Raw genomic sequence first — 23,251 nt, forward strand, 5'->3', positions numbered from 1 at the left:
AATGATTAAAGGTCTAGAAAACATGACATATGAGGATCATTGAAAAAAATCGAGTTTGTTTAGTCTGGAAAAGAGAAGATTGAGAGGGGACATGATAACAGTTTTCAAGTACATAAAAGGTTGTTACAAGGTGGAGGGAGAAAAATTGTTCTTCTGAACATCTGAGGATAGGACAAGAAGCAATGGCCTTAAATTGCAGCAATGGCGGCTTAGGTTGGACATTAGGAAAATCTTCCTAACTGTTGGATGGTTAAGCACTGGAATAAATTGCCTAGGGAGGTTGTGGAATCTCCATCACTGGAGATTTTTAAGAGCAGGTTAGACAAACACCTGTCAGGGATGATCTAGATAATACTTAATTCTGTCATGAGTGCAGAGGACTGGACTAGATGATCTCTTGAGGTCCCTTCCAGTCCTGTGATTCAATGATTTAAATCAGCTTCTGTACCAGATGACTGGAGAATAGCTACTGTGACATCAATTTTTTGTAAAAGGCTCTAGAGGTGATCCCAGCAATTACAGACTGGTAAGCCTAACTTCAATGCCCGGCAAACTGGTAAAAGTATAGTAAAGGATGGTGTGGTTTAAAACTTAACTGTGACACAGTAAAAGCTCAGTCAACCTGGGTTTTGTGCAACTGCATAGAATGTAATGATGAAAAATGATTATTGTACACTCTTGTTAGGGGAAATGCACACCTTTCTAAGAGGCTCCATAGCTCAGGGGTGAGAGCACTGGTCTAGTAAACCAGGGGTCGTGAGTTCAAATCTCACTGGGGCCTTGGTCAAGAAGGGTGTTTTTTCTTTATTTCAGCAGTTCAGTCGCACCATCTTTAGAGAAACTTAATTTTACTTCATGTAGGTTAAATTTAAGCAACATTCAGTAGCTGCATCACCTGACAGGCAGTGCAAAAATGCAGTGAGCTGGCAGGTTTGAGCTACACAAGCAATGGGTCATTGGGGCTAGAATGCAACTGCTTAACCCTTCCTGGATTGCTTTTGCTGTATAATGAAAGCACTTTATTAACAAACAGCCCCCCCATTCCTCCCTCGGCACTGCATTTGCTGTATGATGAATGCACCCTATTAACCCCTCCCCACATTGCATTTGCTGTATGATGAATCCCACCTATTAAACACCCCCCTCCTTCCCTTCCCCCACGCCCTGCATTTGCTGTCTGATTCTCTTCTGTGAAGGAAACTGAGAAATTCCTCGGAGATAATGAATCTCTCTTTGCATCAAGAGGCATATGCAAAGTGTATCTCTAGAGCTCAGTAATTGGTACAGCTACTTGAAAAATGGTACATGTATTTTGTGGGGAGCCTCAAGCTGTGCCAACGGAGGGGGGGTGCGGCTAGAGATACTTTATTGTTTGATTCTGCATTGGTTAGCCCCTTCCTATTAGCTCAGCAAAGGCAGCTCCTGTAAGAATGGCAGTGAGCTATGTGCTGAAGGTAGCGTGCTCCTACCTTGTCTCTGCATGACAACTGAGCTAAGGGAGTTTGCAAGATTGTGTGAAAATATTGTAAAAATAGAGAAACTGGAATTGGCAGAAGTTTCAGTCAAAAGTTAACATAATGTGCAAGAGTAAATCATTGTTATTGGAACCCAAGTTACTGGAAAACTGAGATTTGCGACAATGTTTCATTCTAAATCCCATTAATCTGCAGACTATTGTGGCTACTGGCCTGTTTATCCTGCACTTCGTTCCAGCTCTTTCTTCATTGTTTTGCTGTCATTGGATGATAGCCAACAAGATCCTTGCAACTCAAGCTCAATTTTGAGAAGTAGCTTGTGTTTTAGTTGGCATATGCCTGATAACTATGAAAGTTATCCCTTTAAAAACTCAACCTTTTTTTCCTTCTGTCTGCAAAATTGTGGGGTGGTCGGAACATGTTTAGTGAGTTCTTGATCTAGCAGTGGTTCGTTTCATCCTCAGGAGTCTATTGCATGAAGGAAGGATTGTAATACATAACTCTAAACTTTCTCATGCCTTCTGTTAAACATGAACACGATCCAAAGATCGTTGATGTCAATGGCCTTTGGATTACCTCCTAACTAAACTCCTTTGCAACCTTCAGCCCCCATTATTCTCTTCTAAGCCCACTGGGAGCAGCTTTCCCCACCCTCACTCACTTTCATTGGGTTGGGGCAGGGGGTTGGGGTGCATGAGGGGGGTGTGGGATCTGTGGTGAGGCCATGGATGAGGGGTTTGGGGGCAGGAGGGGGTTCAGGGCTGGGGTGGGTGGTTGGGGTGTGGAAGGAGGTGTGAGGTGCTGGCTTCAGGAGGGAGTGGGGTGCTGGCTCAGGGCTGGGGGAGGAGGTTGGGGTGCGGGCTCTAGAAGGGAGTTCCAACCTGTGGTGGGGGTTGGGATTTGGGTGGGGGTTCAGCATGCAGGCTCCAAATAAGCGGCACTTTCCTCAGGTGACTCCCAGTCCGTGGCACAGCAGGACTAAGGCAGGCTCTCTGCCTACCCTGGCTCCTCACGGCTTCCAGAAGCAGATGGCAGTCCGGCTCCTAGGCGCAGGGGCAGCCAGGTGGCTCTGTGTGGCGCGCACTGCCCGTTCCTGCAGGCACTGCCCTCACGGCTCCCATTGGCTGCAGTTTCCACCAGTGCTCGGGGCAGGGGACAGAGACAGTGTTTCTCTGATCGTCCCTGCGCCTAGGGGCCACAAGGACATGCCAGCTGCTTCCGGGAGATGCGTGTAGCCAGGCAGAGAATCTGCCTTAGCCCTGGTGTGCCACTGATCGGACTTTTAACAGCCTGGTCAGCAGCTGGCCAGAGCTGCCGGGGTCCCTTTTGGACAGGGCGTTACATTAAAAAACCGAATGCCTGGCAACATTAGCGTGTGGGAAGAAAGTGGGTCCAGTGGATTAGGCACTAGCCTCAGCTATGAGAGGTGGTAAGCAAGAGGACTTCAAAGGATGTTATACTGAAATGTGCCAGACATGCATGGACTTTGGGAACAAAAAGTGTTAAATGTGATTTCGGGGTCCTGGCTTGCTAAGTGGATTTCCTGGGGACTTGCTGGGGGTGGTTAATGTAAATTCCCCACCACCACTCTGACACTGTCTTGGGACCCAGAACCACAAGCCAATGTGTTACACACACACACCCCGCTTCAGCAAGAGACAGCTTTGCTGTAACTTAACCTGTGTGTCAGTGTAACTGTGGGTCACAACTGAGAATACCAAATTCAGGTCAAACTACTGAAAACTAGGATGGACATACCCTAAACCTTGAGGTTATTCTTCCATAAGATATACCAAACCAGCAACAGCAGTAAACTTCCATTCCGCCACACTGGCTAACAAGAAGTCAGAAAAGCAGTTCCTCAGCTATTCCAGTCCTTGAATCACCTCCAAAAACACTAGACTTAAAGATGGGTGGTTCTTTAAAACCAATTTAATCAAATAAAAGGTTCTTCTGATCCCAAAGGACCAGCCACACACCCAGGTCAATATATAACTCAGATCTTACCCAATAATCATCAGTCCTTTAGTATTTAAAATCTAAAGGTTTGGTTATAATAAGAAAGAAAGAAAGATGAGAGTTAAACTTGATTAAAGGAATCAAATACATACAGTAATTGCAAAGTTCTTGGTTCAGGCTTGGAGCAGTGATGGAATAAACTGCTGGCTTAAGTCAAGTCTCTGGTTGCTTCCAAATCATTGGAAGGTCCTCAGTCCCTTGGTTAAAATGGTCCCATTTGTATAAGTCCATAGTCCAAAGGCTAGAGCAGGATAGAGACACAGTGGCCTTTCAAGGGCCTTTTATAGCTTCTGCCATGTGGAGGGAAACCCACTGTTTCAAACAAAGCCCTCAGCACAGCTAATGGAAAATTACAGGTAGCAAGGTGGTGTCTGGAGTCACATGGGCAAGTCACATGTCCATGCATGACTTCACTTAGGGCACGTCTACACTGGCAAAGTTAGAGAGCACAGAAGGAAAACCACTGCTTTGTGTTCACACTGACAGCTGCCTGCACAATAGTGTGTTCATACTTGTGGCACTTGCAGTGGTAGTCAGAGCGATGCACTCTGGGCAGCTATCCCACAGAGCATCTCTTTCTCATTTGCCACTAAGAGTTGTGGGAATGAGGAGGGGTTTGTGGGACTCCTGGGTCCTGTCCCAATGCCCCATGATGCATTGCTTCGCATCCCAGCAATCCCTGTGCTTCCATCCACATTTGGCGCTATCTTTCAACAGTTTGTGTACTGTGCACCCTGCCTCTTTCGGGCTGCAGGAATGGATTCCGCACTGTTGATCAATATGCTGTTTGCTCTGACCAACACATCAAGAGTGGCAGTGGAGTTATTCTTTAAACTACAAAGGCAAGAGGAGTGTGACAGTGATCTTGCCACGTGTAATAGCTACGACACGAGATTGCTTGTGGCATTCACAGAGGTGCTGACCATAGGGGCTGACTCCATGGTTGTGGTGGGGCTGGAGCACCCATGGGGGAAAATTACTGGCAGCCAAGCTCCCACCGCCTTGTCCTCTCCCAAGCACACCTCATCCCTGCTTCTCCTACTCCCAGCGCTTCCCACTCGCTGCCTAATAGCTGTTTGGCGGCGCTTAGGACTTTCCAGGAGGGAAGGGAAGGAGTGGGGAATGTGGTGTGCTCTGGGGAGGAGGTGGTAAAGAGGCAGGGCAGAGGGGAACTTGGGGGAAGGAGGTGGAACTGAGGAGGGGTGAGGGTGGGGCAGAGGGGGTGGGGGGGCTAACCACCCACAGGGCAGAGAGGAAGTTGGCACGTATGGTGCTGACCACAGTGGAACGCTGCATTTGGGCTCAGGAAACAAGCCTTGAGTGGTGAGATCACATTGTGATGTACGTCTGGGATGATGAGCAGTGGCTACAGAACTTTCACATGACGAAAGCCACATTCAGGGGACTGTATGATGAGCTCCCCCCAGCCCTGCAGTTCAAGAACACAAGAATGAGAGCTGCCCTGTCGCTGGAGAAGTGCTTGGTGATTGCACTGTGGAAGCTAGCTAGTCCAGACTGCTACCAGTCGGTCACTAACTAGCCATATGAGGGGCAACTTGACAGCAGCAAGGAGCAGTTCAACAACAGGCTGAGCAAGTGCAGAATGACTGTTGAGTGTGTACTTGGCTGTTTAAAAGCCTGTTAGTGATACCTGTATGGGAAGCTGGACATGGCCAATTCGGATGATCAGACACCAAGTGTAAAAAATCAGGACAGGGGGTGGAGAGTAATAGGAGCCTATACAAGAAAAAGACCCAAGAATCGGGACTGTCCCTATAAAATCGGGACATCTAGTCACCCTATGGCCAATGGCAATATTCCTATTGGGTAGGGATCTGGAAGACTGATACCTACCAGGGCCCTTCACTGCTGTTAAAATTTAGTGTGTGTTTAGATCATTTTATTGTTTTTTATATGTCTCCTCTGAACACTGTTTATCCATGAATCAGTGTGCCCTGCTTAGGCCCCTGTCTGGTCTCTGGTGAGAGCGCTGTCATTGTCCATAGAAAGAAACTGAGGAGCAGGAGCTGGATGTTTGCCAGAGCTACTGAAGAAAATCACAGTACAGAGCAGGGGGCTGCAGCCTAACACCCCACTCAGATGGGAGTGGGACCTGGGTCCCTTTCCAGAGAGAGGTGGTGGCTAGGGGCCCCAGAGGGCATTCCTGGAGCAGGCCATGGAGGGAGTTAATGGTGCAGTTTCCTTGAAACTGGAACAGGCTTGTCCAGTGGGTCAGGCACAAGCCTAGGATTCAGGAGATCATTTGTTCTGCCTCTAGCAAATCTTTGTGCCCATATGTAAAATGGAGATAATAGCATTTCCGTGCTTCGCTGGGGAGTTGGAAAGATACAGCCATTGTTGCATGTGAAAGGCTCAGATCCTGGGGTAATGAGAGTCATAGAAATGCCTTAAATGGACTGAGGCATCTTGCTGTGTGTCCCATGAAACTTGCTTTTCAACAGTTTCAGAAAATCTTTCTAAAAGTATTCAAAACCCTCATCAGTTATTTACAATTTCTTTCAAATATTTAATCCTGTATCCTCCTGAAATGAATGACTCAGACTGGACCCAGAAGTTGTTTATTCCAGTATATACAATGCCAAATGTTAATAAAAAATTCAGAGTAAAATAATTAATGCCAGTCAACACAGATTTATGGAAAATAGATCCTGTCAAATTAACTTGATGTCTTTGTTTGATGACGGTAGACGTTTGGCTGATAAAGGTAATAATATTGATGTAATATCCTTAGAATTCTGTAAAGCATTTGACTGGTTACCACATGACATTTTAATTAAAAAACTAGAAAGATATAAAATTAGCATGGCTCATATTAAATGGACTAAAAGCTGCTAATGGATAGGTCTCAAAATATAATTGTAAATGGGGAATCACCATCAAACCAGTATGTTTCCAGTGGGATCCTGCAGGGACTGTTTCTTGGCCGTATGCTCTTTAACCTTTCTATCAGTGATGTGGAAGAAACCATAAAATCATCACTGAGAAAGTTTGCAAATGACACAAAAATTAGGGGCGTAATAAATAATGAAGAGGACAGGTCACTGATAAGAGCAATCTGGATCGCTTGTGTGAAAGTAGAATGAATTATATTGTAAAAATAAGAATGGATCAAAGAACTGTTGTATGTAGCTTTAAGCAGAAATAAGAAATGTTGAAATACAGGGTGCCAGGAAAAAAAAATTAGGCATAAACAATGGTGCTAATGGTGAAACATTAACAGAAGATCCTAATAGTTAGTAAGGAAATAAGATATGCATGTCTAGCCCAGGTAAACTTATCTGATTCTGCTTCCTTTGTTATCTTGTTACGTTCTCACCCTTTTATCTGTATAAATAAGATAGTTTGTGTCTTGCATGGTGCTCACATTATCTGGGTGTTATTAGCAGAATGCTGTGCTAATAAAACAGAGTGGTCTGACAAACTGTGAGTCCTGAGTCTAACTTTGACACTTGGTAAATTGGGCACAAGCAAAGAATATGCACTTTAATATGGCTAAATGTTAACGCACACATCTAGGAACAAGGGGTGTAGGCCCCACTTAGAGGGTGGAGTGCTCTATCCTGGGAAGCAGTGACTCTGAAAACACTTTGAGGACAGTGGTAGATAATCAGCTCAACCTTAATTCCCTGTGTGACTCTGAGGCCAAAAGGGCTAATGCGATCCCTGGATGCACAAAGAGGGGAATATCAAGGAGGAGTAAAGAGGTTATTTTACCTCTGTATTTGGCACTGCTGCAACCTCTGCTGGAATTCTGTGTCCAGTTCCAATGTCCACAATTCAAATTAGAGAGGATTCAGAGAAGAGCCATCAGAATGATTAAAAGGTTTAGAAAACCTGCCTTAAAGTGATAGACTCAAGGAATTACACCTATTTATCTTAACAAAGAGAAGATTAAGGGGTGACTTGGTTAGTCTATAAGTACCTACATGGGGACAAATATTTAATAATGGGAACTTCAATCTAGCTGAGCAATGTATAACACAATACAATGGGTGGAAGTTGAAGCTAGACAAATTCAGACCAGAAATAAGGCATAAATATTTTAACAGTGAGGGTAAATAACCCTAGGACCAATTTACTCAGGGTTGTGGTGGATTCTCCATCACCAACAATTTTTAAATCAAGACTGGATATTCTTCTAAAAGCTGTGCTCCAGGGATTATTTTGGGGAAGCTGTATGGCCTGTGCTATACAGCAGGTCAGACTGGATGATCACAATGGTTCCTTCTGGCCTTGGAATCTACGAATCGATGAAAAAACTGCCACTGAAACCAGTGGAGCTGCAGGATTTGACTATCAAAGTTACAGAGAGATAATGTTCAGGGAAAAAAATTCTACCCCTTTTTTTCAGGATTTACAGCTTAATGAATCATAGAAGATTAGAGCTGAAAGAGACCTCAGGAGGTCATTTAGTCCAACCCCCTGCTCAAAGCAGGACCAAACCCTACTAAATCATCCCAGCCAGGGCTTTGTCAAACTTGACCTTAAAAACCTCTAAGGAAAGAGATTCTACCCCCTCCCTAGATAAGCCATTCCAGTGCTTCACCACCCTCCTAGTGAAATAGTGTTTCCTAATATCCAACCTAAACCTCTCCCACTGCAACTTGAGACCATTGCTTCTTGTTCTGTCATCTGTCACCACTGAGAACAGCCGAGCTCCATCCTCTTTGGAACCCCCCTTCAGGTAGTTGAAGGCTTCTATCAAATCCCCCTCCCTCTTCTCTTCTGCAGACTAAATAACCCCAGTCCCCTCAGCCTCACCTCGTAAGTCATGTTCCCCAGCCCCCTAATCATTTTCATTGCCTTCCGCTGGATTCTTTCCAATTTGTTCACATCCCTTCTGTAGTGGGCAGCCCAAAACTGGACACAATACTTCAGATGTCGCCTCACCAGTGTTGAATTGAGGGGAATAATTTGTCCCCTTGATCTGCCAGCAGTTCTCCTACTAATGCAGCCCAATATGCCTTTAGCGTTCTTAGCAACAAGGGCACACTGCTGACTCATATCCAGCTTCTCGTCCACAGTTATCTCCAGGTCCTTTTCTTCAGAACTGCCTCTTAGACAGTCAGTCCCAAGCCTGTAGCAGTGCATAAGATTCTTTCGTCCTTAGTGCAGGACTCTGCACTTGTCCTTGTTGAACCTCATCAGATTTTTTTTTGGCCCAATCCTCCAATTTGTCTAGGTCACTCTGGACCCTATCTCTTCCCTCCAGCATATCTACCTCTCCCCACAGTTAAGTGTCATCTGCAAACTTGCTGATAGTGCAATCCATCCCATCATCCAGGTCATTAATGAAGATGTTGAACAAAACAGGCCCCAGGACCGACTCCTGGCGCACTCCACTTGACACCGGCTGCCAGCTAGATATCGAGCTGTTGATCACTATCCATTGAGCCCAATGATCTAGCCAGCTTTCTATCCACCTTGTAGTCCATTCATCCAGCCCATACTTCTTTAACTTGCTGGCAAGAATACTGTGGGAGATCGTATCAAAAGCTTTGCTAAAGTCAAGATATATCACATCCACTGCTTTCCCCTCATCCACAGAGCCAGTTATCTCATCATAGAAGGCAATCAGGTCAGTCAGGCATGACTTGCCCTTGGTGAATCCATGCTGACTTTTCCTGATCACCTTCCTCTCCTCCAAGTGCTTCAAATGGATTCCTTGAGGACCTGCTCCATGATTTTTCTGAGGACTGAGGTTAGGCTGACTGGTCTGTAGTTCCCTGGCTTCTCCTTCTTCCCTTTTTTCAAAGTTGGGCACTATATTTGCCTTTTTGCAGTCATCTGGGACCTCCCCCAATCGCCATGAATTTTCAGAGATAATGGCCAATGGCTCTAAAATCACATCAGCCAACTCCCTGAGCACCAACAGTTGCATTGCATCCGGCCCCATGGACTTGTGCATGACCAGCTTTTCTAAATAGTCCTGAACTCGGTCTTTCACCACTGAGGGCTGGTCACCTCCTCCCTATACTGTGTTGCCCAGTGCAGCAGTCTGGGAGCTGATCTTGTCTGTGAAGACCAAGGCAAAAAAAAGCATTGAGTACTTCAGCTTTTTCCACATCCTCTGTCACTAGGTTGCCTCCCCCATTCAGTAAAAGTCCCATCATAGGTGCTGACTCCATGGGTGGTCCGGGGCTGGAGCACCCACGGGGAAAAATTAGTGGGTGCTCTGCAGCCAAGCTCCCAACTGAACCCCGCCCCCACATATCACCTCACCTCACCTCCTCCTCTGCCTCCTCCCCTGAGCATGCTGCGTCCCCGCTCCTCCCACCTCCATCCAAGAGCTTGCAACCGCCAAACAGCTGTAGCAAGCTGTGGGAGGGAGAGGGGAGAAGCAGGAACATAGCACGCTCAGGAAAGGTGGTGGGGAAGAGCCGGGGCCAGGGCAGGGATTTGGGGAAGGAGTTGAATAGGGGCGAGGAGGGGCCAGAGTTGGGGCGGGGACTATGGGGAAGGGGTTGGAATGGGGGGGTGGGAAGGGTGGAGTTGGGGCATGGCCAGGGGCAGAGGTGGGTCGAGCACCCACTGGTACCATTAGAAGTTGGTGCCTATGGGTCCCACACCTTCCCTGACCTTTTTCTTGTTGCTAACACAGCTGTCAAAACCCTTCTTGTCACCCTTCACATCCCTTGCTAGCTGCAACGCCAGTTGCTTCCTCCAGCACTTGCACCAGGAAGTTGTCTCCAACACTCTCCAAAAACTTCCTGAATTGTCTGTGCACTGGTCTTCCAGCAGATATCAGGGTGATTGAAGTCCCCCATGTAGGGTGACCAAATGTCCTGATTTTATAGGGACAGTCCCAATTTTTGGGTCTTTTTCGTATATAGGCTCCCATTTCCCCCCATCCTCATCCCAATTTTTCATATTTGCTGTCTGGTCACGAGAATCAGAGTCATGAGAACCAGGGCCTGTGATCTAGTAACTTCTGTTAGTTGTCTGAAGAAAGCCTCATTCACCTTATCCTCCTGGTCTGGTGGTCTATAGCAGACTGCCACCACAACATCACCCTTGTTGCTCTTGCCTCTAAACTTAATGCAAAGACTCTCAACAGGCTTTTCTCCGTTTTCATACTGGAGCTCTGAGCAACCATACCACTCTCTTACAGTCCCCTGTTCCCACAAAGGCACTGGGCTTTTAGAACAGTGTTTTAAGAAACTTAAAAGTATGAAATATTGTGCCAGTCCTTTAGAGCTTTTCTAAAGAGTGTAAATCAGGGCCCTACATTTACACGCTCTGGCTGATTGCACTCGGTGGATCTACATGGCTGCTCATGGATGAGCTGGTAGGATCGGGCCCTGCAGGAATCTCTCACAGGTTCCTTGTATCCCTAGATGCTCTTTTTACTTGCTGTCCTTTGTTACACAACCCCTCATTAGACATACATGGTCACACAGACAATGCACTGACATCACTTTCTTGACTTCACCAATGGATGGGTCATGAAAATGAAGATCATCATTAGTTTTCACTGAGACGTCTGACTGGGTCTAAATTCAACCCAAACTCAATAAGTGCGTGTGTTGTCCCTTTAAATAGTTCGTTTCTGCTAGCACTGCCGTCATTTGTGAATTAACAAGGTTACAAAAGTCACAGCTCAAATCCTTTCTCCTTAGTCTCGCTGAGTGTATATGTAACACCCAACGACCTCCACGTTTTCTCTCCCTCCCTTCTGTCTGTTACTGAAGCAGTTTCTTCCTGTACAGCTGGTCCAGTTATATAATTCAAATGTTGTAAGAGTAATGATCTATTTATGGCCTTTTATAATTGATTTCATGTCAAAGAGCTTCTGCAAGATGCTCCTTTGAGTTCAGCAGGTTGTTGTTATTTTTAATTCTTCTTCTGTGTTGGTGAAAATAGCTGCTATTCTCAGAAAAATGACTAATAATGGCCACTTGTTAGTGTTCAGAGAAAACCCTCTGGACTCTAATAATCCCTTTGTGAAAGTCAAGCACTCCTCTCAGATTTCCGGCAGCCCTCTCCACTGTCTGAGGCAGATCTGCTTGGTTTACCCATTTGTCCTATAAGGAAACAACAGAGCTGAGATAAAACAACTTGGACTCTATTTAGCCTAAAATATCAACAGCGCAATTTCCAGCAAACCTCACCAACCACAAAAGTTGTGGATGCAGGCAATGCTTGTAGCAGAAAATCACAATTTGCTCAATAGGAAAGGCTGACATTTGGGAAAGACTTATTTTGTCATTACTTGACTTGTCTCTCACCAGATATGCCTTTCTACTCATCTGTTTATTATTACTCAGGTATCTAGGGGAAGAATAGTTTCACTTTCATCCAAGCGGACCAGGATCACTACCCCTCCTTCATTTTCTGCAGCTTTCTTAATCTGAAGTAGGATTACTCTTGTTGTTTGTCTCCAGGATAAGTCACTACTGGGCCATCCTGTAGCAGGAGTTGCTGAGAGCAGATCTGAGCAAAGAGACAGAACATACATTGTGCCCTCAATGTGGCAAGACTTGACTTACCCTGACCTCCAATGCTAAGGAATTCCATAGTCAAGGTCCTTGCACTGTGAATGAAGCCATCCGAATGTTCACCCTTGAAACCGTCAGAGACAAAGTATGCATTGATCATGGTTGTGGCAGCAGTGGATGATCTGGACCAGTGACAGCTGTAAAGATTAGAACCAGGAGCTGAAGCTGACTTGGAACTGGAGAAGATGCCGATGTTCAGTGTCTGTTTTCACCAAGAATTCGGGCTATTTTCTAGTTTCTGGAAAGCTGGCCTGGCCAACCCACGTTGTGATGAATGCAGGGACCATGGATAGAAACTCCACTGCTAGAGACTCACAAAGCTCGACTGGGTAAAACATTTGAAAATGTCCCAGCAGGCACAGTCCTGTACTGGTCAGAAGGAAATGGACTGGGTGATGCAATCATTCAATTCTGTTCTCTAGAGGTTCTGACACTGCACTCATCACCGTAGCATCTGAGCATCTAGCAGTGCAGTAAGTGATGTGATTGTCACATTCTGGGGTGCAATCCAGACCATGGGAATCGGATGTCAGCACATTTGAAATCAGGGTCTGGTGTCAGGAAGGGCTGTGTCTTGGCCCCTGTACTCTTTTGTCGGGCAGTAGATTTCCTAATGCTGCATTCTGTCAAGTCCCTAGGCATTAAGATTGGTGGTCTCTTGCTCTCAGACCTTGACTATGCTGATGATGTCATTCTTCTATTATAGAGCCCTGACAAGATTTGAGGAGAGGCACTCCAGTAAATGGAGAAGGAGTTGGCCAAGGTTGGTCTCCATATTTCATGGTCAAAGACAAAGCTGCAAAACCTAGAATCAGGTCCATCTGTGACTCCAATCTCTTTGAATAATGAAAGTGTCAAAGCAACCTCCAGATTTTGCTATTTGAGTTCTATACTCACCAGTTCCTCCAACTCTCACATGGAGCTTCTTCACCGGATTGTCATTGCAGCATCTGCCATGGGTCGTTTACAGCTAATATGGAATCAACATAATCTCAGCATGACAACAAGTTCAGGATCTGTTCAAGCTGTATCCTCCCTGTACTGCTGCACGGTTGCAAAACATGAACACTATGTCACTCAGACTGGGGAAAACGGGAGTCTTTCCACACAAAATGCCAAAGTCATTTATTGGGCATAAAGTGGAACAACTTTTGTAACGCAGATGTTTATAGTCACTCCAGTCTACAGACTACTGGGGCCATTGTCTGCAGATGGCATCGTATGCTTTTTGGACATGTCACCAGACATTCTGGCAAATGCCATTCTCCGGGTGGCTTGTAACATCTGAGATAAAATTCCAGCGACTCAGGGGTGGAGGTGTTCCAGAGGCAGACTCCCTATCACATAGCTGCATCGTATCTGTTCTGAGGTTGGACTCTTGGCCCGTCAAGCCCTTGCGGCTTCACAGGAACAGACCAAATGGCAAAGAATCACTACAGCTGACCATTCAGCTAAGCATTGAAGAGAAAGAATCCAGACCACTGTCACTGCTTGTCCTGCAACCTAGGGTGCCTCAAAATGCTTTGCTGTTGTTGCTCCCAATTTAGGCTGCTCACAAACAGCCTGCCAGCGTGCAGGTCACCTCGAGTGTCTGTGTGTAGTCCCAGTGCTGGATCAGCAACTCTGACCCCAGCAGCCTGTCAGCAACACACCAGCCACACTCTGGCTTCCACCAGCCTGGGTTACTACCTGCAGGGTGACCCCAATGCACTCCCAGTCCTGAATTTTCCCCAAAAATGTGTGTGCTGTACTGTCTGGCCCTCTCCTGGACAGTTCAGAGATAGAGGTCCGTTGCCCTGTAGAAGGTCAACATGCGACAGTTTGCTACTTTAGCCAGAGTTATCAAGCAATTCAGTTTAAACATAACACTAGATTAATTTTGATTAAAAAACAAAACAAGTTTATTTAACTACAAAGAGATAGATTAAGTGAGTACAAGCATAAGGTGTTAAAGTCAGAAATGGTTACAAGTGAAATAAAGATAAAACACTTCCTATTACCTAAAACTTAACAAGCTAGACTTGGTTCGATGTAGAATCCTTACACATGTTCCCAGCAACATAGCTGACCAAATTTTCAGGTCAGGATCCACCCCCTGATCAAAGGATCCACCCCCCATAATCAAAGGGCTGGTTCCTTTGTCTTCTTAGGTAAAAGAGAGAGGAGGTGCAGAGATGGGGGTGTCTAGGGTGATTTTGCCCCTTCTTTTTATAGTCCAGTCACCCATTGAAATGCATTTTCCTGAGAGCTACCCCAGGATAAAGCTCATTCCAGCTGTGAGAAAGGAGACATGGTGTCTCAGAGTGAAAGAGGGTTCCTGTTGTGATTTACAAAAATGCAGATCACTCTGTTCCTGCCTTACTTCTTTGGTGAAGAACGGCCACTTGACAGGTGATGGTCATCAAATAAACTTTGATGACACCTAGCTAGAGGCATCAGCTTGTCCTTTGTCTTTGAGAAACCAGTTACCTCCTCCCCAGACTGTCATAAACAGATAGTTAAGGGTTAATGTCTCTTTTACCTGTAAAGGGTTAACAAACAGGGAACTAAACACCTGACCAGGGGACCAATCAGGAAACAAGATACTTTCAAATCTCGGTGGAGGGAAGCCTTTGTTTGTGTTTTTTGGGTTTTGTTTTGTTCTCTCAGGGTTCTGAGAGTGACCACACGTACCTACAGGCTCTCTAATCTTCTGTTCAAATTTAGTAAGTACAAAAGGTAGAAAGGCGATTTAGTCTTTTTGATTGTTTTTCCTTTATTTGCAAATGTGTATCTGGCTGGTAAAGTTTTAATGTGTATTTGGCTGAAAGTATTTTAAATTGTATTTCTGCTGGAGGAGGCTTTTTCTCCAGTTTCTAGAAGCTGACAGACCCTGTAATATTCCATCTTGAATTTACAGTGATTTTCTTTATTCTTTTTTTCTTTTATTAAAAGTTTTGCTTTTTAGACCTGTCTGATTTTTCCCCTTGTTGAGGCTCCAGGGAATTGAGCCTGTACTTAACAGGGAAGGAGAAGGGAGGGGGAGAGAAAGGGGGGGAACCCACCTGATTTCTCTGTGTTGTGATTCAAGGAGTTTGAATCATGGTGATCTCCTAGTGTACCCAGGGCGGGAAAGATCTGGGAGGAAGAAAGGAGAAGGGGGAATCTCTTTGTTTAGATTCACGGAGCTTGAATTTGTATATCTCTCCAGGAGCCCAGGGAGGGAACACCTGGAGGGGAGGAGAAGGGGAGGGAAATGGTTTATTCCCCTTTGTTGTGAGACTCAAGGAATCTGGGTCTTGGGGTCCCCAGGGAAGGTTTTGTGGGGACCAGAGTGTATCAGGCACTGGAATTCCTGATTGGTGGCAGCTTATCAGATCTAAGCAGGTAATTAAGCTTAGAGGAATTCGTGCTAGTACCCCAACTTTTGGACTCTAAGGTTCAGATTGGGGAAAGATACTATGACACAGGCTTATCTGGTAAACACATTGTAGTCATAGTTTCAGCTTATGTTCATAACTCTTAATAAATATTTTGTACATGCATTACAGAAGAATATTGATAATCAGTGTGTTATTTTTAAATGATACCTAACAAGTCTTATTTTGCACTCTTATTACAACAGTGTGTAGAGTGCTTTTGGTCACAGTGACTAGCATTTTGTTGTGTTTTTTCTCTCACCGTCTCCTCAGAGGGAGAAGTCTGTGCAGTGCAGTGCTTTGTTTTGGTAGGGCTGCTCTTTATTTACATTAGAGAAGGCAAAGTTGAAGAAGAGTGCCTTTCGGTGGAGGCGAGGCAGGCTGGGATTGTCCTTAGTTCTGGGCATGGTGGGGGCTTTCCACAGTCTCAGGCCAGCTTTTGAGAGAGAGCTGTCTCCTGCACAGATGAGCTTTACCCTGACACTAGAGAGTTCCCCTGTACCGCAGGAGTTTGTCCCACAGCTCTGGAAGATCTTTTAGATATCCTGGACCCAGGCCATTGAGTGTCTCAGGGACTAATATTCTGATGCGTTCGCAGTAAACTGTGCTGCTGAGGAGATGCGCTGCAGCATTCCATTCTAACTGGAGCTGCCTATGAGCTCTCAGCTTCATGCCCAGGCATACTGTATTGCTGTAGTCCAGCCAAGAGTTGATGAAACCTTAATAACTGAGGCCAGGCCATCATCTGCCAGGATGGGACAGAGGCTCCTAGATAACTGGGGATGCAGGTGGGCTGTCGGTTGGTGGTTATAGGTGAGGTGGATCCAGGCTATTTGAGAAGCCTTCCTGAATTTGTGTTGTCTCTTCAGCGAATAGGATGATTGTTGTTTACAGGGCTACTTTCATCTCTAGCTACAATCAATAAGGCAACGTTGACTTCCAGCAGCAAGGGCCCAGTCTCCTAGCCACCTGAAGTGACCACTGAGTCTAACAGGATAACAGGACGTGGAGATTGCACCTCACATTGATGGTTGGGAGAGCTGATGCCCTGAGGAGGGGAGGACATAACTCCTCAGAATGGTTTCTTTCCTACCACTCATTGCTTCTTTCTTTTGTACTGGGGCTCTGCTTGACCCAGCTTCTTTTTGTCAAGCTGCTTATTTTCTTCAGGCCCTGGGACAGCTGGAGAACATTCCCGTGAGTCTGAAAAAGAGCAGCAGGGCCCAGTGCCATGTCCTGCTGGCAGTACAGCCCTGCGTGTCTCAGGAGTTCCTCTGGAGGTTGGACACACTCTGGATAAGAGAGGCACAGGGCTGAATCCTACACAATCCCACCCACAGCAGTGCTCCAGGGCCACTCTGGAGTTCAAGTCTGGCTGTCTGCCAGAATATTGAGGCCCCTGCCTTCCCCCTTCCTTCGATTTATGCTGGCTAGCCCAGAGCCTCTTCTGCTCTCAGAAGATCTGTGGGAAGGACCACAAGGCCAGCAGAGCTGTCCTTGCTCACTGAAGCCGTGGCATTGTTCTGTCACAAAATAACCTGAAGATCCCTGAGTGAGACGTCAGTGGGATTTGGTGCCTCCGGGCCTCAGTTTCACAGTGCCATGGTGTTTTCTCAGATTCTGCATCAGGCTGCTGTCCCCATGCCTGTCACAGCTGCTCCTGGGGTTTCTCAACCGCAGGAGCATTCAGTCATTCTCTCACTGGCTCTCCTCCCCCTCCCCTGCTCCGCTCATTCCCAGATGTCACTTGCACTGTGCCTGCTTCTCTCTCTGTCCCTCTCTTTTCTTTATTCCCTGTGCTTTGCCTTCCAGCACCTTCCTTTGGCTCCTCTTCCCACTGGATGTTCCTTCGTTGCTGTTAAATATCTTTTGATACATGTTGTAAATCACAGACATCAAAGTACAGATTATTCTTGCTGTCAATAGGAGCTTCAACGTTGAAACTGACGCCTGAAGGATCTCATTGACAGAACACAAAGGAGCACGTGCATGCTTTCAGTGTTGTATCAATGAATTCTGCACAGGAACCACAAGGAGGTGCTATTCCTCCACTAAGACCAGGGCAGGCTGTATAACACCCACTGCTGTACTGTTCACACCATACACTTTGTCCTCTCGATGCTATTGTGCACAACAATAATTTCTGCATTAAAATGCACTTAAAGAACAGGATGAAACTGCAAAATATCATCACTGTACACTATTCCCTTTCTGGTGCCTTCTTAAAGTCAATTTCAAATGGGCACCGAAATTCAGGGTTTTGAACTGGCCTCTTATTTTAATTCAGATTTTGGGAGCTAGCATATTTCCCATGAGGCATCAGCAATTCAACTGAATGTTGATCCCTTTCTGAATGGCAGACAGGATCCCATGCTTCCCATAAAGATGCGTCAGATCATCCAGAATACACTCATGCAATCTTTCTGCCCGTTAGAACTGGCAGCAACAAGGGACGGGTTCAGTATCTAGGGGTTTCTCTTCAACAATACAACACTAAACCAGCTCAAGCCCCAGCCAGTAACCTGGGACAATTACACACCATCCCTGAGCGCCTCTAAGAGTCAATACTTCCCCTCTCGCAAGCACAGAGTCTGAGTGTAGAAAAGAAACTTTTAATGAAATAAGGGGGAAGTAACCCAGAATTAGTTTGGGGAAACACTGAAAACAGGGTTCATAAACACAAACCATGAGCAAAAGACCCACCCCCAAGTAAGTTGGGCAGTGTCCTTTTCCCCTGAGGTTCTTAAGTCCAGCAACCAAAAGTCCCTTTAATGTGTCCGTCCCTTCTCTGCACTCCTAGGTCAATGCAGACCCAAAGTCCAGAGGTGCATCTTCAGGGTTCACCTCCCACCCTGGGTGGAACGGGGGCTGGTAAGAAGGCACTTCACTCGCTTCACTGCCTGGACATTCACTCGCTGCTCTTCTTTGCTGGCTGCCCTGCTGACTGATGGGCGCTCCTACGCCTCCCCACTAGCCACTCTGCTGGCTGATCACTGTGCCTCTTTGCTGGCTGTCCTGCCACTCAGTCAGCACTTAGATTCTCTTCACCAGCTGCCCTGCAAGCCAATCTCCATGCCTCTCTGCTGGCAGCCCTGCTGGCCACTCACCAATTCGCAGCCATGTCTTCAGGTCCCACCACTTAACACAGCTCTCACTGACATCCGCTGTTAGTAGGGGAGCCTCACTGCTGGTGCACACTGGGCAGAGACACTGTCTCAAAGCAGGTCTAACGTCTCAGCACAGTCTCCAAGAATTGTTCTTTGTCCTCAAGCTTCTAAGATTTAGCTGTGTTTCATGGGTCTGGTCAGTGCTCATAGCTAAGTCACAACCAAGCTTCCATGATAAGCTGTGTATTTATTGCCTCATGCTTCCCACTTCATAAAAAGGCTCTAAATTGCCCAGAAATTGTATTGCTTCCTCCCAGGTTAGAGGTGAATTGTGCTTTGTTTTGTTGTTTGCCTGTTTGAAACAAGTCGCTCAAAGGTTTTCTGGGAAATGGGACAGTGAGTATGGATCTAGATAAGCAGTCATTGGCTATGGGGCAAGGATGGCAGCTGCTGCCCCCAAACCTTGCCCCCACAACACTTTTCACAGGTCTATATGCTCTATATTGGCTTCCACTGTTCCCCCATGCCCCTGATTTTAGACAGGGTCATTAGAAAAGCAAATTCCCTCCCCAACATTTTTTCTGAAATGATGCCCCAATCTAGATTTGTAGGCTGGTCTCTTTACTTTCTATAATACCCATCACTAGAATATCCAAGTCATTCCCAAGCAATGGGGATTGGTCCTGCTTTGAGCAGGGGATGGGACTAGGTGACCTCCTGAGGTCTCTTCCATTCCTGAGAGTCTATGATTCTAATGAGCACTGCATGGTAAAGCCCTATCCTTGGAAAGGAAATGCCACCTGGGATACACATTTAATTCTAATTGGGTTTGTTTATTTCCCTCTTCCCCTCCCCCTTTAACAGTGAACAACATGAGCCAATCTGCAATGAAAGTGTGCAGCACCTGCCTGCCTGAGACCAAGCCCTTCCTCGCATGCTGGTAAGAGTGAGACTGAGTGGGAATGCAATCAGTCTGCTTTTTCGTGTTTGCATCATTTTAGATCCAGACCAATGCTCAATTTCCGGGGAGATTTATACATCACTTGCACCGTGGGCTAAGGGCTTCTATTGGAATCCTGGTGGCTTTTGAAGAAAGCTGAGTGTTTCAATTTACATTGGTTTGTGCTGTTAAAGGTACTTTTCCTGGAAACCTGTGAAGGAGTGTAGTAGAGTCCTCAGCGGGCTGGATGGCCTAGTGGTCAGCATCCATTCAATTGTGGGTTAGTGGTGGGGAGCCCAGGGCCCTAAGAGGATCAGCAGCTTTGCGAGGAAACCCTCTGAGTTACCCTCCCAGGGTCACTTCCTACCATGGCTTCCTCTGCTTCAGTGCCCAGATAAGGAAAAACAAAAAGGAAACAAAACTGCTAGCCCCAAACAGCTCAGCATCCAGTCCTGGCACTTCAGGGCGGCATCTCCAGCCCATTTTGGCAGGAGCCTGAAGGGTAGGTCTGTGCTCCTCCCCAGTCTCCAGCCTTTTCAGCCTCTGCCAATTGGAGCACCATCTCCAGGGTGAGAGGAGTAGGGCTAGCTAGGCCCAGTACTGTCCTTTACCCCCTTCGGTCTCAGTGTGGGGTTTGTAAACAACATCACTAGGAGCTTCCCAGTTCAAATAAAACCTATTATAAATGTGGGGCCATATGCATGGATGACAATCTAGTTATGCTGCTTTGCACTGGCTGCAGACCTGCCCCATGTTCTCTTGTTCCATGAGCACATGCATGGCAACGTCTGTGAGCATATACGAGGGGTGGGTTGGACTTGAATGAGTTCATTTCATTTTCTAGCATGAGATTTGTAAATTGAGTATAACTCAAGGAGAATTAATATTCCCAGACAACTTTAAGGGAACATTTCAAATCTTTTGATTGTGATTTTTTTCACAATAACTTCCTGTTCTGGTTGGTTTTAGAATAGCCAGCTGTAACTTAAACTTAACTAACTTTTTGTATGGGAATTGAAAACTGAGACTCTCTGCTGACTCGTGCTGAACTGGAAGCTACATGTGATAGTTCCTCTGGTCTTTCAAAGAGCTGATGAGGCCCAGAGAAGATTTCAACTCTTGTTTTATATTTCACTGATGCACAACCCAGAAACATTAAGGGCAAATCTCACCCCGAGCAGAGGGCCAACGTTTAGGCTCTAAGTCCCCTTAATTCCTCAGGGTCAGATCCTCAGCTGGTGCAAAGTGTCATGGCTCCAGTAAACTCAATGGAGCTATGACAAACTACCTCAAGGATCTGCTCCTCACAGCTCAAGTATTGTATATGCTTTATGCTAATCCTCTGCTCAGTGAAGTCTTGAGTCCCTCCTGTGACAACCTACCTTTTCCAGGCTTATGCTTTACAAGGGAATGATCCCTTTGAATTTAAACAGAATTCTCTTGCATCATTCTCCTTGCTGGACACTGGGCCCCCTTCCCCCTGGGGTCGATCTACTATACATTTCATTCAGAGTTAATTATACAGTTCTTAAACCCCAGGGATTCCAGCTGTTTGATTTGGACAGTTTCAGAAATACAGTATTTACCAAGCACTGAGCTAGTGACTCTTGGTAAAGGCAGGGAAGGTGTTACTTTTGGAACTAGCCCTCCTGAAATGCAAAACTGAACTCAAAAAGGAAAGATTTCAGTATCTTATTCAAAGGGCCTCAGCCACTTGGGTCAAGCAACCACAACGTGATTAAATTTAGCATCATGTAGACAACCAAGGCTGCCAAGCTAAACAAAAGCAGGGACAGAAGTTTGGATCTAGGCCAAGTCTGAACAAGGTCGAGCAGAGTGAAGACAAATGGATAAGATGCAAATAGTGCTTAGCAAACAGAATCTGAGGATAATGGTTTCTACCTACTGTGGTTTCAAACCAAGGAGAGCCTGGTGGTATCTCAAACAAGCTACTGCCGGCCATCCAGCCACAATACAAACCACCATTCGATTCAGTAACAGGTGGCAACATGTGTCCTGGAGAGTCTGGAAAAGCCCAGATGACATGGGTCTTGACTAAGGTGCAGCAGCATGTGCCTGTAGCAATGCAACTACTCACCGGCGCGGAGCCTCCTGCTGGTCGTCCTGGGAATTAGCTCGCCAAGCCCATAGCACCCTCTGCAGGCCAATGTCTCGCCTTCAGCTGGCCCCCGTGACCCTCCCGGACCCCGGTGCCCCTCTACACCAAGGTTCTGCATTCTGTAGTAACCCCACAGTTCTGGGTCTCCCCACTCTGGGGAACTGCCAGCCCTCTATCCCCACCTCGCCTCCTTCTATGGCTACTGCCAGTCACCATCTAGCCCCCGCTCACTGGGGTAGACTGCAGTGTACAAGCCATTCATCAGTGGCAAGGGGGGGTTGAACCTGTTGCCTTTGCCTACCCTTGGACTGCCCCTTTGCAACCCTGGTACCTGCTTGGCCTTTGGCAAGGCCGCAGCCTGGGGCTTTTCCAGGCAGGAGCTCCCCAGCTCTCTTGCCCTATTCCCCAGCACTGCTCCACTCAGGAACCTTGCTCAGTTCCTGGGTAGCCAAACCCTTCTCCCTCTATAGCTAGAGACTCTCTAACCTAGCGCCTGCCTAGCAGTCCCTTTATAGGGCTAACTGTGGCCTGATTGGGGTGTGGTCCCAGCTAAGGTTGCTTCCCCAATCAGCCTAGCAATTGGCTCCCCAGGGCAGCCTTTCCCAGGGCTGCTTTAAGCCTTTTCAGGGCTGGAACGGGTAACCACCCTGCTACAGTGCTCCACAGATACCCGGAACCCAATAGGTACAGTGTCCTACAGATACCTGGAACTCAATAGATACAGTGCTCTACAGATACCCGGAACCAATAGGTACAGTGCCTTACAGATACCCAGAACCCAATAGGTACAGTGCCCTACAGATACCCGGAACCCAAAAGGTACAGTGCCCTACAGATAAGCATTCCCCTGGTGTAATCTATCCAAGGTGTGGGTTTTCTATAGCCCCGATCATTGTAGTATCTAGGCACTGAGCATTATCAGATGCTTGCTTTCATGATCACCACGTTGGCACTTACAAAACATCCTTCCCACCCCACCTCCTATCATGGAGTGATGATGAATGAGCTGAGACAGTAACTGATGTCTGTGCTTGGAGTTAAGTATGGAATTGCTTCCTAACATTGGGCTCATCCTAGCATGTTATGATGCTGATCCAAACAGTTGTGTCAGACTCCCTGAGGCTTCAAGAGGGCCTGGGGATATTGTGAGAACAGGCTGTCTCCTGAGATTACTGTGTCTGGTCAGGTGACACCATGCAAAGCTAGGCTCTCTGGTGGTACTGTAGCTGTTCTTCCTGAAGCCTCCGCAGGGACCAGGAACTGGATAATTGCACAGAATTGAAGTTGTGTATAGTTATCCCAACTTTTGAGTTGACTCAAGTTGTCCATAAAGTTGGAAAAGAAGAGGTTTCCTGAGCAGTGGGAAGGAGAGTAGCTAGTTAGTCAAGCTACTGTCGCTTTGGGATGCTGGTTGTTCCTCAGCACCACCTTGAGGAGTGGAACCTAGGTGCAATTTCATAGTGCAGCCCATCCCACCGGAACAGCCTCCACCTCTTTCACTTCTTTGCAGATCGGGGGAATTCAAATGTTTTGTATTGCCTCTTTCTGTCTTGCATTTGTACTAGGTGCCAGCTCATATCAAAGTTCCCCTGTCTCAGCTGAGCACCTCGCTGGAACTAGTCTGGCTCACTTGTCTGTTAGGGTTGTTAAAACAGGTATGAGAACTATAAGAAT

At 46.5% G+C, this 23,251-nt stretch overlaps 1 non-coding gene across 1 annotated transcript; it reads left to right on the forward strand.

Annotated features, from left to right (window-relative positions):
• The first annotated feature begins 708 nt into the window (after positions 1-708).
• On the forward strand, positions 709-781 carry TRNAT-AGU (transfer RNA threonine (anticodon AGU)). Its single transcript has one exon. It is a non-coding gene; the product is annotated as a tRNA-Thr (tRNA).
• Positions 782-23,251: the final 22,470 nt, after the last annotated feature.

Source organism: Gopherus flavomarginatus, chromosome 17 (genome assembly GCF_025201925.1).
Source record: "Gopherus flavomarginatus isolate rGopFla2 chromosome 17, rGopFla2.mat.asm, whole genome shotgun sequence".
NCBI classification, from domain to species: Eukaryota; Metazoa; Chordata; order Testudines; family Testudinidae; genus Gopherus; species Gopherus flavomarginatus.